Here is a 15,917-nt window from a genome sequence, read left to right on the forward strand (position 1 = left end):
ACTATGCCTCAAGTCACTACATCCAGCAAATGGCAGAGTTGCAGTGTCAAACTAAATCTATAGCCTCCAGAGCCCCCTGCAATTCAGCTTTAGTAGAACTAGTCATTAAAATTGTATCTGTTGTTTTTAGCAGGATTTTTGTCTAATATACATTGTCTGCAAGAATTGTGCTACCTCTTTAAACTGGGATATCCTTTTCCATAGATAAAGGATTAAGAATGAGCATTTTCTTTTGTTTTAGTAACTATTTTCTAGTTTACTGATATTTTATAAATTGTTAATGTAATTTCCGGGATGTTTATGTAGAGCATCTTTCTGTAGTAGTAGTCATCAGAATCCCTTTCCAAAACTTAAGATTTTAGCTTTTGGTTGGTTGTGTGTTATTTCTTAAACATTTACTAATAATTTTCATTTCCTTAGCCAGAGGTTAAAGTAGTTAACAAAATCTGCTCTTTTTTAATAGGTCAAATTTTTTCCCTATTGAACAGAGATTTTTATCTAAAATGATGACTTATTCTAAGATCATATTGCTATTAAGGAGCACCAATATAGTTTTGGTTTTAGTGTCAGGGAGAAAACACCGAAATAGTATGTGAACATGGAGTCTGGGATTTGAGGGTGCTGGCAAGGAAACTTTGAAGTAGGTTTAAAAACTCATCTGTGTTTTTTGTTTTGTAAGACTTAAGATATGAACTTCCTTCAGATCAAAGCCAAAGCTTTGGAATAGGGTTAAAACTCAAGCATCATTTTCTGTTTCATGATATTATCTTATATTTCTGTTCTGTTTCTACAATTTCACTTCTTTTTTTTAATACATCAGTCAAAAAGCATTTATAATTACAAATTTTGTCCTGTTTTTGTAACTCATGAGGTTATGCTTACTTATTTTCAGTTACTTCTCAGAATATGTTCTTCAGAGAAGTACATGTTGGTTTTTAGGTGTTCCCTCATAGTTATTGAAAAGATATCTGGGCCTGGCTTTGCTGTATATATGTCCCTATTTGTGATTGGAGGATGGGTAGAACTCTGCACATTTTCTATCCAGGGAAGAGGCTGAACAATTATGAGGCTTTGATTAATACTATTGATGCTTTAATGGCCCATTTTATATCCTGAACACTGGGGGGAAATACGTTCCCTTCTGTAAAGACTGTGGTTCTTATGATTCACTTAGCATAGATAGCAAAAAGCATGAAAGATTTCTTGTCTCACAAGAAGAAATGGGTGGCCGTATAATGCCAGTTGCATATATTACTGAACTGTTACAGAGGAGAGGAAATTACCCAGTCAGAATAGATATGTCTCTGTAGCCTTGTATCCGCATTCTAATAGCCACAGAGTTTATCTTAGTCTGAATGGAGCTCTAAGTTATTAATTGTTTTAATGATTTCATTGATTTCTGTTAATCTAGGTAATGTGCCTTACTAAATTCGGTAGTTTATTTTGCTTTTCAATTAACCTTTTACTTTTGTTATATCATTTTTTATTAAAAACAAAGGTTTTATCTGCATTTTAATGATATGCCTATCTTAGCATATTATGAATTATATTTGGCTATCTGTACTGCAATTTTCCTGAATACTTTAGGATAATGGCAAGCTGTAGGGCTCAGTATTTTATTGCAGGTTATCATTAGAACAAAACATTTTAAAAGTTACTTGAATAAATTCTAGAATCTTTTATGTATAACCAAAATATATATTTTAAGGAATTTTTTGTATTTTTAGAATACAACCATGAAAGAAATGTAATGCTTACTTGGCTTTTACTTTTCCAGGGAAGGAAATAATAATTTCAAGTTAAATACAAGTTATTTTAATTTTGTTCAATTAATAGTTACAAAAATATATTATAAACTCTTTGAAAATTTAAAACACTATTTAAAAATAGTACATTCCAAAAGAAAGGCTACTGCCTATGTATACTTCCTGTGTTTATAAAATATTTCACTGGCTTATATAGATTCATTGATATTCAAATACAATCTGCCTAATGACGGTCTTAATTTACTTTGTCAGTTGTAAAGTTATCTGTATGTTCGTGAAAACATTCGTGAAATGGTCCCACGTGATGCTGAAGCAGGTTCTCTATTCTTCATTCCTGGGGAGTCACATTCACACATAACTTTTGTACCAATTAAAAACTGTTAATGACAAAACATTGTAATTGATTAGTCTTTGTATGTTTACAGCTCACTTTAATTGCTGAAAAACGCCATTTGTCAGTTTCATGTTCTATTGACAATGCTATTGATTTATCTGAATTTGGCTTTGTCTTGTCTCTCGTACATAAAACTCACATATGCAGTTCAAATGGGAAATGACTGTATTGATTTCCTTAACTTGAGCCCAAATGCTAAAGATTTTTGGATAAGCTTTCTCATTACTTAAGCCAAAATCAATAAGAAAGAGCATCTTTTAATGAAAGAGCAGTTTGAGCAACGTACTTCAGAAATAGGGTCCTGTTCATTCTTTGCTTTACAAATCGATCTCCTAGGTTCCTTAAGTGAGGTCCAATTGGTTGACATTGTGGTTTGTCTTTGTGTGTAAACTTGCAGCTTCAGAAAAGAGAAGATGAGCTAGAGACAGAGGAAAGAAACTCTCTCCCTGAGAAAGAAGAGTTCACTACCACTTGTATAATCCAGTGTTGAAATGCAACACGATTTACAAATATACCAGATAGTTATTACATCTATTAAGTTCATTCATGCTTATATTTTATGATTGCACAATACTTTGTTTCTTCACTGATATCTTTTGAATATCTAAATATGCATATTATATACATTTACATTGATCTTATTTTAACATTTGGTTTTATTTCAGAAAGCTTCTGCTCATTGCTGCAGTTTATATTTATATAATGCAAAATAATTCACTGAAACGTCAGGCCATTTCTAAAATAACTTTTTGTTAAGTGATTTTTTAATCTTCATTGTTTTTCATTGTTACATTTCCTATTTTCTGCAGGAAAACAAACACGGGAGGTGAGCTACAGAAATAAAATGCCCATGCTGAGGAACAGCGAAATGAACTGAACATATAAAACAAGTTATATGGACAGGCCAAACGTCAGGTACTGTACTATGATATCATTAAGTTCCGTGAACTACATAAATTAAGCTGATTATGCCTTCACTTAATTAACTGAAAATGACCTATTGATGTATAGGCCGAGTTAGCTAGAGACCGCTTGCTGCACTGTACTTAATTTATTGGTTTTCAATTAGTTCTTCTCTTGCTTGTGATTGTTGAGAAAAAAATGTCCATTTACATCTATGTTCTGGTAGTGTGGTTTTATGTACCGTGAGTTTCTATTTAAAATTTTATCCCGAGTAGTATTTTTTCTTTGCCAACAATATTGAGGTAGTTTTGAATTTTTTTTTCTCATTGTTACATATAATTTGGTTTCTGGAATAAAAGAAATATACAGATGAATTCATCTTATTAGTGTTGTGATATTACCAAATTATCTTTATAAAAGATCCCTTATGTTCATTTCAAAAACTATTTTGCTTTAATTACATTTTGGAAATTAATTTTTACCAATTTACCATTAAACTATACTTTTGTAGAGCAATCTCAGTGAAGAAAGTTCTTTGGTAAACCTTCAGATTTTTTTAGATTTTTCTCTAAAATCTTGAGTTTTTTTTGAAGTGGAAAAATTATAGTATGAATGGTCACTTACAATTTCTTGTGGTAAGTAGGACTAATGTATATGAGAATACCTTCAGACAAAAATTTACTCTTCAAATTTTGACCTTGTATATACTGATTTTGTGAGGGCTGTTGAACCTCACTGTGTTGCCCTCTATTATGTAGCTTTTATAATCCACTAATCGGGGCACCTGGGTGGCTCAGTTGTTAAGCTTGTGCCTTCGGCTCAGAGCGTGATCCCAGGGTTCTGGGATCGAGCCCCATATCGGGCTCCTCTGTTGGGAGCCTGCTTCTTCCTCTCCCACTCTCCTTGCTTGTGTTCCCTCTCTCTCTGGCTGTCTCTCTGTCAAATAAATAAATAAAATCTTTTAAAAAAATAATAATCCACTAATCAAAAGATATTTATTAGAACATTCTTATGTTCTCAGTATCTAAACCTTAGAACATTTCACTAGGGATTGACAGTCTGATTTTAGGTATTATAATTATTTTAATAATTTATTATTGATAGTTAACTGTAATAGAGTCAGTCAAATTGTGAAAGTAAACCAAATGTAAAGATGTATGTGACTCTGCTTTGGCAGTTTTCTTTATCTCTCCTAAATTCAGATATGTATCTGAGAATGGAGTTAATAATGGAACTTAGACTCAGGACCTTTTGAGGTACTTGCCAACTCTTCCATATATGTGGAATAAGTATTACTTGTTCTGAAAGTTCAGAGAGCTGAATATTTCTGTGGGTTGGAGTAATCAGGGATGTGTTAAAGATTTAATTGCTCCTACAAGACATACACAGGTAACATTGTAGTTGATAATCCATGTTAAAATTTCATGCAGAATTTAATTAATACTGTAGGAGCTTGTGGCCATATGAGGATTTAACGTTCTCGTTATTTGTGAATAACCCTGAAAGCTCATAAAGAGTTGTAATGTGTGCATCACATACACTGTGCACATATCATAGCATTGGGAGAATAATTTAGCAGCTGTATTCAAAGAGGCATTGTTGTTTTCTACTCATTTTCATATATGCAATGATACATGCAATGACTGGCTAACTTAAACTCCTAACCGTATTTTCTTTAAATTTAAGAGAGAAAGTGTTTGCTATTACAGAATTTGTGAATTAGGGGGTCCACAAAGGGCTCAGAATCTTGTTTGGAAATATCAAATGCCTATTATTTCTTGAAAATCAAATGTAGATTTCTGTGACAGGGGGATAAAACTTCGGTTTTGGGAAGACTATATTTGAAACTCACTTTTAGTTTTATAATTCATGGGATTTCAATTGGACACTAAAGTGGAGAAGTTATGTATGGCGCCTGCGCATGTATGTGTGTGTGTTTGTGTGTGTGTGTGTGTGAGTGTGTGTATCTGAGAGAGAGAGAGAAACCGACAGACGGACTGAAGTGTTCAGGGTCAGGCTAAAGTTTTGAATTGGAGATGTAAATTAGGAAATTGTTAACACACCAATTGTATTAAAGCCAAGAGAAGTGATAATATGACCAAGAAATAAATGTTAAGATAAAAGGGAATCAAAGAGAAAGAAGGCTTGTTGGTATTCCAACATTAAGAGGTCAAGGATATGAAAAACCAGGGAAGGAATTGGACAGCCAGTGATAATAAGAAATCCAGGAGAGTCAGGCGATTTCAATCCAAGTAAAGAAAGTATTTTAAGGAGAGGGAAGTGATCACCTGTGTTAAATGCTGCTTATAGTCAGTAAGATGAGAACTAAAAATTAACTGTTAAGCTTAGCTACTTAGGTCATTGGCAATCTTGACAAAAATAATTTTAGCATCCTGGTGGGTGTATGTCTATCCTGATTGTAATGGTCAGCATAGTAGAAAAAATGATAATGCAGAAAATAAACAGGATCATTGCTGGAACAATGCCTTGAGAATGAAAGAGCTGATAGGATCTACTAGAAAAATGGAAAGTTTGGCCATAGTCGAGAACATGGGCAAATCTTTCCAAGCAGTATTAAAGAGGGTGGGTGGGCACAGACACAGTGGAAAAGTGGAAGTGATGGTCTTGAGCTATTGAATTTTCCAGTGAAAGACGAAGTAAGGTTATCAGTTTAAAGTAAGGATGGGGAAGGAAGTGTTGGAGGGTTGAAAAGTGAGAAGAAGGGATGAAATCTTTTTCTTGGACAGTAAGGGAAGAAACTGGCCATAAAAAGTAAGCCAGAGTGCTTAAAATAGTGAGCTCTATTCTAATTGCAAGGTTATCTGATCCAAATTTGCTCATACCAACGTCTATCATTCTAACATTTAACTTTCTACATTGAAACTGTGTGCTCAGTTTCTGTGTATTCACTAGATTATGAATTGCTTGAAGGCAAGATGTATATTTGATTCATTTTTCTATTTACGACATCTAAGCACAGTCTAGAAGAAGTGTGAAATTAAGAAATGTTTGATAGATGAATGAATAATCTATGTCATATATTGTATGTTGTGCTAAAGGCATATAAACAGTCAGAAGTATTTGTATTGGGAAATTTGATGCTAGATATCATTTCCTATTTAAATTGAACTATCACTTTTTACAGTCCAGTAAATTTTTTTTTAACTTTAGGTGCATGGCTGAGTTAATCATTCTCCTTAGTTCATGATGTATTATCACTATTGGTTCATAAAGGCCCCATAAAGGCCTCTGTGTCCTTATAATTTTTATTTAATTTTTTAATAGAAAATTATTTTCATTTCCACAAGGATTATATGAGAATATGGCTTGCTGGCAAGGACTGTGATAAGTCTTTTGGCTTTTGACAGTCTTGTAGATAAAATATGGTATCTCTTTGTACTCATTATAGTTTTAATTTTAATTTCTATAATCTAAATGAAATTGAATATCTCCTCATATATTTAAAGGCTATTTATATTTTTTCTATGAGTTATGTGTTCATATCTGATCTTTCCAAAACTATGGTCATTTAGTTTCTTGACGTTCTTTTCTCCAATGAGAATGTCTTTTATTGCAATAACTTTTCCAATAACTGCAAACCTTGCATAATCTCACATTTACTCATGACCTCATATTCTTCTACTTTTTTCTGAATTTTAAGCCCAATAAGCTTTGTTTTGAAATATTCTCATTACTTGCAACTATTTGCATTAGTTCATCCTATTTAATAGGAGAGAAACTCTAACCTCATTATTTACACATTTACTTTTAAAGCAGGTGAGTATTTATACTTTCTATTCCATCTAATATTGCTTAAGTGGAAATATTTTCCGAAGGTTCTAAGGTTCTTGATATTTTTTCCTTACATTAAAGGTTTAATTTGATATTTCTCTGTGGGTTAGCATCCTTTTACTATGAAGTATGGGTATCCTGCCACCAGGAACAACCAACCAGCTTAGCAAACAGAATAATTGGTACCATTCTTTTCACATACACAAAAGTAAGTTAAAACAGGGTAGAGCTTTTATCATCAATTGATTCTTAGAAGTCCTTTCTTGATATTTCAGCCCCAAGGCTTATATCAAAGTTGTTTCCTTCAATGTGGAAACTTCAAGCTTCCAATTCACCAGTCTGCAAACCCTAAGCATCAAAGCAGACCTGCCCTGTGATCCACAGCTAAGCACTTACTTTCTTGAAGTGATGCTTAGTGCTCTGATTCACCATCAAGATCTGAAGGTGCTGTTATGGGAAGATAAATTAGGGAACCAGACGATTAAACCCTTTGGCCTCCACTGAGATCTTCCTGAGCAGGAGCACTTGTCTCCAATTCCTCTTTGACCTGTTATTGTTTCCATACGGCGGCCACTGCTCAGGATTCTCGCTTGACTTACACACGATTCCTGGGAGATTGACATGTGTGAGGATCCTGATTGCTTCAAACAGTAGTTGTTGAGAGTCCATGTAAACCAAAGTGTCTACACTGCTGTATATTCCCTTCTCTTTAGCTACCATTTTATTTAATGCCAGAACTCATGTTCTTTTCTACTATTCTGACCGTTAAAACTGTAATTTATGTTTAAAAATTCTGTGGTAGTTTCTCATTTTAATCTGTCAGGCTGATAGCTTTATAGTTTCCTTACTTAGAGAAGTCATAATTTTAAAATAGTTATCATCATCATCTGCATTCTTATTCTAAATTGACATATAAACAAGAGGGAAACCAAATGACGTTTAATTTATTGATATTGCCTACCTATCCTTATTCAACTTTCCTCATGTGTCATGTGTTATATCTGTGTTCCCCTATCACTGTGTGATACATACAAGAAGCTCTATTACTCACCTCATTGTTCTGCCTGACAAATGACTTAAAATATAGGGTGGAAATGTTAGATCGTTGTTGTTTTAAATGTGTTCATTAGTACTGGAGGGTGGGGGGAAACCATTCCTCAGATCCTCTCACAGCTGATCTTCTAGTCATGTCAGTTACCCTATAAATGTCTTAAATCCATTTCTTTATCTTTCTCCCACTACTTGATTCAGGTCTTCAGCATCCCCTCTTTCTCCCATTGCTCATCCTCTTCTATTTACCCTCTTGTTGCTAGATTAGACTTAAAATGTGTACACATATGAACATGCAAAAATCTGATCAGATTAGTCCTCTGCCTAAAATCCTTTTAAATTCCAGGTGAACTTGAATTTCTTTTCAAACTAAAGCCACTGGGGGTAGGCAAAAAAGAAGCTAACTCAAATCATGCGTTGAATCTCTCATGCCCAGTCGACTCTAACAAGTCTGCCTAATTTTTGATTTATTAGGAACAGCTAAAATTGTATTTAAAGAAAAAGTCACCATTCACTGTGAAATGCTGTATAGTGACCATCTTCCAAATGTCAGTGTCTTACAATGACAAACATTTACTTTTCCTGTTAATAGGTCTTTGGATTGGTTGAGGTGGTTTTGCTGCAGGTACTTCTGGTTTCCTTCACATGACTTTCTTTCTGGTATGAGTGGCTGTTTGTGGCCTTCTTCGTGAAGCATGCAGAAGCAACAGAGACAGGTCAAACAATACAAGCACATTTCATTTTGAATTTCTTTTTGTGTATGCTATAAGAAAGTGGTCCAGTTTCATTCTTCTGCATGTCGCTATCCAGTTTTCCCAACACCAGTTGTTGAAGAGGCTGTCTTCTTTTTCTGTTGGATGTTATTTCCCGCTTTGTCAAAGATTAGTTGACCATAGAGTTGAGGGTCCATTTCTGGGTTCTGTATTCTATTTCTTTGATCTGTGTGTCTGTTTTTGAGCCATTACCATACTGTCTTGATGACTACAGCTTTGTAATAGAGCTTGAAGTCTGGAATAGTGATGTCTCCCACTTTGCTTTCCTTTTTCAAGGTTGCTTTGGCTATGTGGGGTCTTTTGTGGTTCCATACAAATTTTAAAATTTTTTGTTCTAGCTCTGTGAAAAATGCTAGGGTTATTTTGATTGGGATTGCATTGAATGTGTAGATTGCTTTATATAGTGTAGACATTTTAACAATATTTAGCCTGGACTGTTCTTCCATTTCTTTGTGTCTTTTTCAATTTCCTTCATAAATGTTCAATAGTTTTCATCATACAGATCTTTTACCTCTTTGGTTAGGTTTATTGCCAGGTATCCTATAGTTTTTGGTGCAACTGTAAATGGAATCAATTCCTTGATTTCTCTTTCTGCTGTTTCATTATTGGTGTATAGAAATGCAACAGATTTCTGTACATTGATTTTATATCCTGTGACTGCTGAATTCATGTATATTCTAGCAGTTTTTTGGTGGAGTCTTTTGGGTTTTGTACGTAGAGTATCATGTCATATTCAAATAGTGAAAGTTTGACATCTTCCTTGACAATTTTGATGACTTTTATTTCTTTTTGTTGTTTAATTGCTGAGGCTAGGAATTCCAGTACTATATTGAACAATGGTGGTGACAGTAGACATCCCTGTCATGTTCCTGACCTTAGGGAAAAGCTTTCAGTTTTTCCCCCTTGAGGGTGATATTGGCTGTGGGTCTTTTGTATGTGGCCTTTATAATGTTGAGATATGTTCCTTCTATCCCTACTTCCTTGAGGGTTTGTATCAAGAAAGGATGCTGTATTTTGTCAAATGCTTTTTCTGCATCTATTGAAAGGATTGTATGACTCTTTTTTTTTTTTTAAAGATTTTATTTATTTATTTGACAGAGAGAGACAGCCAGCGAGAGAGGGAACACAAGCAGGGGGAGTGGGAGAGGAAGAAGCAGGCTCCTAGTGAGGATCCCGATGCGGGGCTAGATCCCAGATCGCTGGGATCACGCCCGGAGCCGAAGGCAGACGCTTAACGACTGTGCCACCCAGATGCCCTGAAAGGATCGTATGACTCTTATCCTTTCTTTTATTAATGTGGTGAATCACATTGATTGATTTGAGGGTATTGAACCACGCCTGCAGCCCAGGAATAAATCCCTCTTGATCATGGTGAATAATCCTTTTAATGTACTGTTGGATTCGATTAACTGGTACTTTATTGAGAATTTTTGCATCCATGTTCATCAGGGATATTGGCTTGTAATTCTCTTTTGTAGGAGGGTCTTTGTCTGGTTTTGGGACTGAGGTAATGCTGGCCTCCTAGAATCAGTTTGGAAGTTTTCCTTCCATTTCTATTTTGTGGAACAGCTTCAGAAGAATAGGTGTTAATTTTCTTTCAATGTTTGGTAAATTCCCCCTGGAAGCCATCTGGCCCAGGACTCTTGTTTGTTGGGAGATTTTTGATTAGTGATTCAATTTCTTTGCTTGTTATGGGTCTGTTCAAATTTTCTGTTTCTTTCTGTTTCAGTTTTGGTAGTTTATATGTTTCTAGGAATTTATAAATTTTTTTCCCAGATTGCCCAATTTGCTGGCATATGATTTTTCATGATATTCTCTTACAATTGTTTGTATTTCTGCTGTGTTGGTTGTAATCTCTCCTCTCTCATTCGTGATTTTATTTATTTGGGTCCTTTCTCTTTTTGATAAGTCTGGCTAAGGGTATCAGTTTATCAATTTTGTTAATTCTTTCAAAGAATCGGCTTCTAGTTTTATTGATCTCTTCTTTTTTTTTAAATTTATCTATCATTTATTTCTGCTCTAATCTTAATTATTTCCCTTCTTCTGCTGGTTTTAGGCTCTATTTTGTTCTTTTTCCAACTCCTTTGGGTGTAAGTTTAGATTGTGTATTTGAGACTTTTCTTAGTTCTTTAGGAAGGCCTTTATTTCTGTATACTTCCCTCTTATGACTGCCTTTGCTGCATCCCAAAGGTTTTGGACTGCTGTGTTTCCATTTTTATTTGCTTTCATATGTTTTTAAATTTCTTCTTTAATTTCCTGGTTAATCCATTCATTCTTTAGTAGGATGTTCTTTAATCTCCATGTATTTGTGGTCTTTCCAATTTTTTTTCTTCTAGTTGACTTCAAGTTTCATAGTGCTGTGGTCTGAAACTATGCATGATATGATCTCAGTCTTTTTGTACTGGTTGAGGACAGATTTGTGACTCAGTATGTGACCTATTCTAGAGAATGCTCCATATGCACTCAAAAAGAATGTGTATTCTGCTCCTTTAGGATAAAATGCTCTGAATATGTCTGTTAAATCCTTCTGTTTCAGTGGGTCATTCAAAGCTATTGTTTCCTTGTTGATCTTCTGCTTAGATGATCTGTCTATTCTGTGAGTGGGGTGTTCAAGTCCCCTACTATCGTATTATTATCATTGAGTTTCTTTAAGTTTCTTATTAATTGATTTATATATTTGGCTGCTCCCAAATTGGGGGCATAAGTATTTACAATTGTTAGGTCTTCTTGTTGGATATCTTTATTATGATATAGTGCCCTTCATTTCTTCTTACAGTCTTTGGTTTTAAACTCTAGTTTGTCTGATATAAGTATGGCTACTCCAGCTTTCTTTTGATGTCTGTTAGCATAATAGATGGTTCTCCACCTCATCACTTTCAGTCTGGAGGTGTCTTTGGGTCTCAAGTGAGTCTCTTGTAAGCAGTATATCAGTGGTTCTTGATTTTTTCTTTTAATCTATTCTGATACTGTATGTCTTTTGATTGGAGCACTAGGTCCATTTACATTCAGAGTAATTATTGATAGATACGAATTTAGTGCCATTGTATTACCTGTAAAGTCACTGTTCCTGTAGATTGTCTCTGTTCCTTTCTAGTCTTTGTTGCTTTTGTCTCTCTCCTCCTTAAAGGGTCCCCTTTGGTATTTCTTGCAGAGCTGGTTTATTGTTCACGAACTTCTTTACTTTTTGCTTCTCTTGGAAACTGTTTATCTCTCCTTCAATTCTGAATGATAGTCTTGATGGATAAAGTATTCGTGGCTGCATATTTTTCCCATTTAGCACATTGACTGTATTATGCCACTGTCTTCTGGCCTGTCAAGTTTCTGTGGATTGGTCTGCTGCCACCTTATGTGTGTCTGCCCTTGTAGGTTAAGGACCTTTTGTCCTTAGGTGCTTTCAGAATTCTCTCTTTATCTTTGAACTTTGCAAGTTTCATTATGATATGTTTTGGTGTTGACCTGTTTTCTTTGATTTTGAGGGGAGTTTTCTGTACCTCTTGGACTTGAATACCTGTTTCCTTCCTAGATTAAGGAAGTTCTCAGCTATAATTGTTCTAAGAAAACTTCTGCCCCCTTTCCTGCTCTTCTTTTTCTAGAACTCCTATGACACAGATATTGTTTCACTTTATGGAATTGCTGAGTTCCCTAAGTCTACCTTCACCATCTAATAATTTTCTTTCCCTCTTCTTTAAAGCTTCATTATTTTCCATAATTTTATACCCTATGTCACCTATTCAATCCTCTGCTTTTTCCATCCTCATTATGATTACATCCAGTTGGTTTTGCATCCCAGTTACAGCATTTTTTATTTTGGTCTACCTAGTTTTTAGGTCTTTTATCTCTGCAGCCAGGGTTTCTCTGGTATCTTTAATGCTTCTTTCAAGCTCAGCTAGTATTCTTATGACTGTTGTTCTAAATCCTTGTTCAGATATATTGCTTATATATGTTTTGAGAAAATCACTGTCTGTGATTTCTTCTTGATCTTTCTTTTGGGGAGAATTTCTCTGTATTGTCATTATGTCTAGGTTTCTGTCTGTCAGGTATTATGAACACTTGTTATGTTTCCTGCTCCTGAGAGTAGTACTTTATTAAGAAGGTGTCATACAGTGCCCAGGGCCTGGTTCTTCAGGAAGTGTATCTGGTGTGTGCTGTGTGCATTCTGCTATTGTATTTTGGCTGCTCTTTCCCACAGGTCAATCCTCTACACAGTTCCTTCTTGCTTGCCATGGGGAGTATTTGGACCTTTAACTAGGTGTGTTTTGATTTGTTTGTTAAGATAAGCCTGATTTTAAAAAAAAAAGTTCTGATCCAAAAAAAGATAAAAGGAAAAGGAACAACAACAACAAAAAAACAAATAGACAAACAAACAAACTATAAGCCTGATTCTAAAAATAAGAAGGAATGAAGGAAAAAAGAAAAGAAAAAGGAAAAAAAAAAAAAAAGCAGCCTGATCCAAAAAATGAGAAAGGGAAACCAGCAAACCAACCAAGCAACAAACAAAAAACTATAGATAATTAATCAATTAATTAAATTAAGTTTAAAAAAAAAGTAAAGAAAAAAGCCTGGTCCTATTTCCACCAGAACTAAAGCTGACACTTTGGAACATTATATGATCAGGAGACCCTGGTACATGCAGGGGGGCCTGTGTTGGTCTTCTGAGAGAGGGGTCTACTGTGCTGACTCACAATCAGACCTGCCTTTGCAAAGATGCCCCTGCCGGGTGCAGGGGGCCGGGGTTTGGCATAAGTGACTCCAGTCTCCACTGGAGGCACTGTGTTTCTCTCTGAATTCTGACTGTGCTGGTGGGTGGGGGTGGGGGTGTGTGGGGTTGGTGTGGAAGATGGCATCACTCTGCCCTCTTGTCTCTGGGGAGGGAAACTCCCTGCCGCCCCTGTTCAGGAGGCCCTACAGAAAAGTGAATAATCTCCTCTCCTGTGTCCCAGGCTTTCATCAGATCGGGGCCTTTAACCTATCTGGGCTCAGGACGTTGGGACAGCTGGTGCCACAGTTCTCTTGTGTTTTATCTCTATCCAGTGGCTGGAATTCAAAACTCCAAATCCTAAAGGGCCCAGCAAGGTGTCAACCTGCTCTCCTCCTCCAGTGGAGAGACTCGCAGCACACCAGGCACTGTTGTGTCCCAGAAAAGCAGTCACATGGCAACCATGGCTAGAGTCTATTATGATGCATAGTGAAAGAGTACGACCAGGTTATCTGCCTTCTGCCCATGCCTCTGTCCCCTGCTGCTGAATGGCTGGTCAGTGGCTCCTGGTGGGTCCTTTGTCCTGAACAGGAAAAATACCCTCTTCCAAATGTACTCTAGGAAGGGGAGTGATCTCTCCCAGTGCAGCCCAGGGGATCCCCTCACTGCAGTGTATTGTGCAAATGCTATGTGCTACCCTTTCCTCAACTTCACCCCATGAAAAGGGCTCCTTTCCCTTCCCAGTACCGTGGCTTTTCTCTACCCGAGTTCATTGCTCTGAACCTCTCATCTGCCATGTTCTCTCCCTCCAATTATGCAGATTGTTTTCCTAATCCTCAGATCGATTTCCTAGTTGTTCAAGATAATTTGATGTTGCTTTAGCTGTGTTTGAGCGACTAGGCAAGCTCAGGGTCCCTCTACTACTGCACCATCTTAACTCATCCCTTTTTCTTTCTTTTTTTTTTTTTTTTAAAGATTTTATTTATTTGACAGAGATAGAGACAGCCAGCGAGAGAGGGAACACAAGCAGGGGGAGTGGGAGAGGAAGAAGCAGGCTCACAGCGGAGGAGCCTGATGTGGGGCTCGATCCCACAACGCCAGGATCACGCCCTGAGCCGAAGGCAAACGCCCAACCACTGTGCCACCCAGGTGCCCCCTTAACTCATCCCTTTTTCAATACAAGCACATTTCAGAGTCTTCTCAGATCTTATGTGCTCAAATGACATTGGCCTACGATGTCACATAATAAAGAAGACTACTTAACCCATAGTGAAATTATGACAGGGGGAGAGAAGGCATGAATGATAGTGATTAAATAATACTATCTACCACATAAAAGCTCTCCTGTTCTACGAAAAAATTTTAAAACAATTGATCTGCCAGATAAACTGCAAACCTTAAGAAACAAAAGCCCACATGAACTTTATTTACCTCTCAGTTTATTTTCTGCTGCTTTCTGTTATACCTTAATAGTAATTGCAACAGATGAATCATAACACTTTCTTATGCATACATCTTTTTCTCTTTTGAAAGCCTTATCTCTTCTATAGGAAACTAGTTCTTATCCCTGATTACCCAGCTTATTGTCAACTCTTGCTATCCACAAATAAAGCATTTTCCTGGCCAAAATTAATAAACATCATATTTTGAAAGCTAATATCTCACATGTAGGCATGGATACATTCAGTTCATTCAGTGAAAGACAGGCCCTATTTCAGCAAAAATCTGTAAAGAAATGCTGCTGAATCTGATTTTGTCCCCTCTGATTTAAGAATGTTGATTGAGGTAGTTAAAATTGGACATAATTTACCCCAGATCTTAATATACTGTAGTATTTCCTGAAAGAGGCACATCATGAAATAACAGTGGTTTAGATTTTATAGTTAACACCATAGTTTGTATAAAATAGATAATAAATGACATTCAGTAAAGTTTTCATATTTTCTTTTTTCTTATAATAATTTTTATTATGTTATGTTAGTCACCATACAGTATATCCTTAGTTTTTGATGTAGTGTTCCATGATTCATTATTTGCATATAACACCCAGTTATTGCACCATGCAATATGTGCCCTCCTTAATACCCATCACCGGCCTATCCCAGTCCCCCATCCCCCTCCCCTCTGAAGCCCTCAGTTTGTTTCCCAGAGTCCATAGTCTCTCATGGTTCATTCCCCTTTCTGTTTCCCCCCCCTTCATTCTTCCCTTCCTTCTCCTACCGATCTTCCTGCTATTTCTTATGTTCCATAAATGAGTGAAACCATATGATAATTGTCTTTCTCTGCTTTACTTATTTCACTTACTTTCCGGTTAGGGAAAAACTCAAAGACTATGTTCTGTAGTTTGTATTCCTCTTCTGGTCTTATCCATGTTCTAAACTCTACTGCGTGTCTTAAACTGTTCCTGAATAATACTGGGCTACATTACAAGGTTGCTTTCTTTTCTTTCTTTCTCTTTCTTTCTTTCTTTCTTTCTTTCTTTCTTTTTTTATGTAAAATTCGATGATTCATTAGTTGCGTATAACACCCAGTGCACCATGCAA

The 15,917-nt window shown here is 36.0% G+C and overlaps 1 long non-coding RNA gene across 1 annotated transcript in view; it reads left to right on the plus strand.

Annotated features, from left to right (window-relative positions):
- The window catches only part of LOC117803845, a 72,744-nt gene that overhangs the window by 17,608 nt on the left and 39,219 nt on the right, over positions 1-15,917 (plus strand). The window contains exon 2 of the long non-coding RNA XR_004627980.1: positions 2,970-3,075. This is a non-coding gene — a long non-coding RNA (uncharacterized LOC117803845). The remainder of the gene's footprint in view (positions 1-2,969; positions 3,076-15,917) is intronic.

The sequence above is a fragment of the Ailuropoda melanoleuca genome, chromosome 9 (genome assembly GCF_002007445.2).
Source record: "Ailuropoda melanoleuca isolate Jingjing chromosome 9, ASM200744v2, whole genome shotgun sequence".
Classification (NCBI taxonomy): Eukaryota; Metazoa; Chordata; class Mammalia; order Carnivora; family Ursidae; genus Ailuropoda; species Ailuropoda melanoleuca.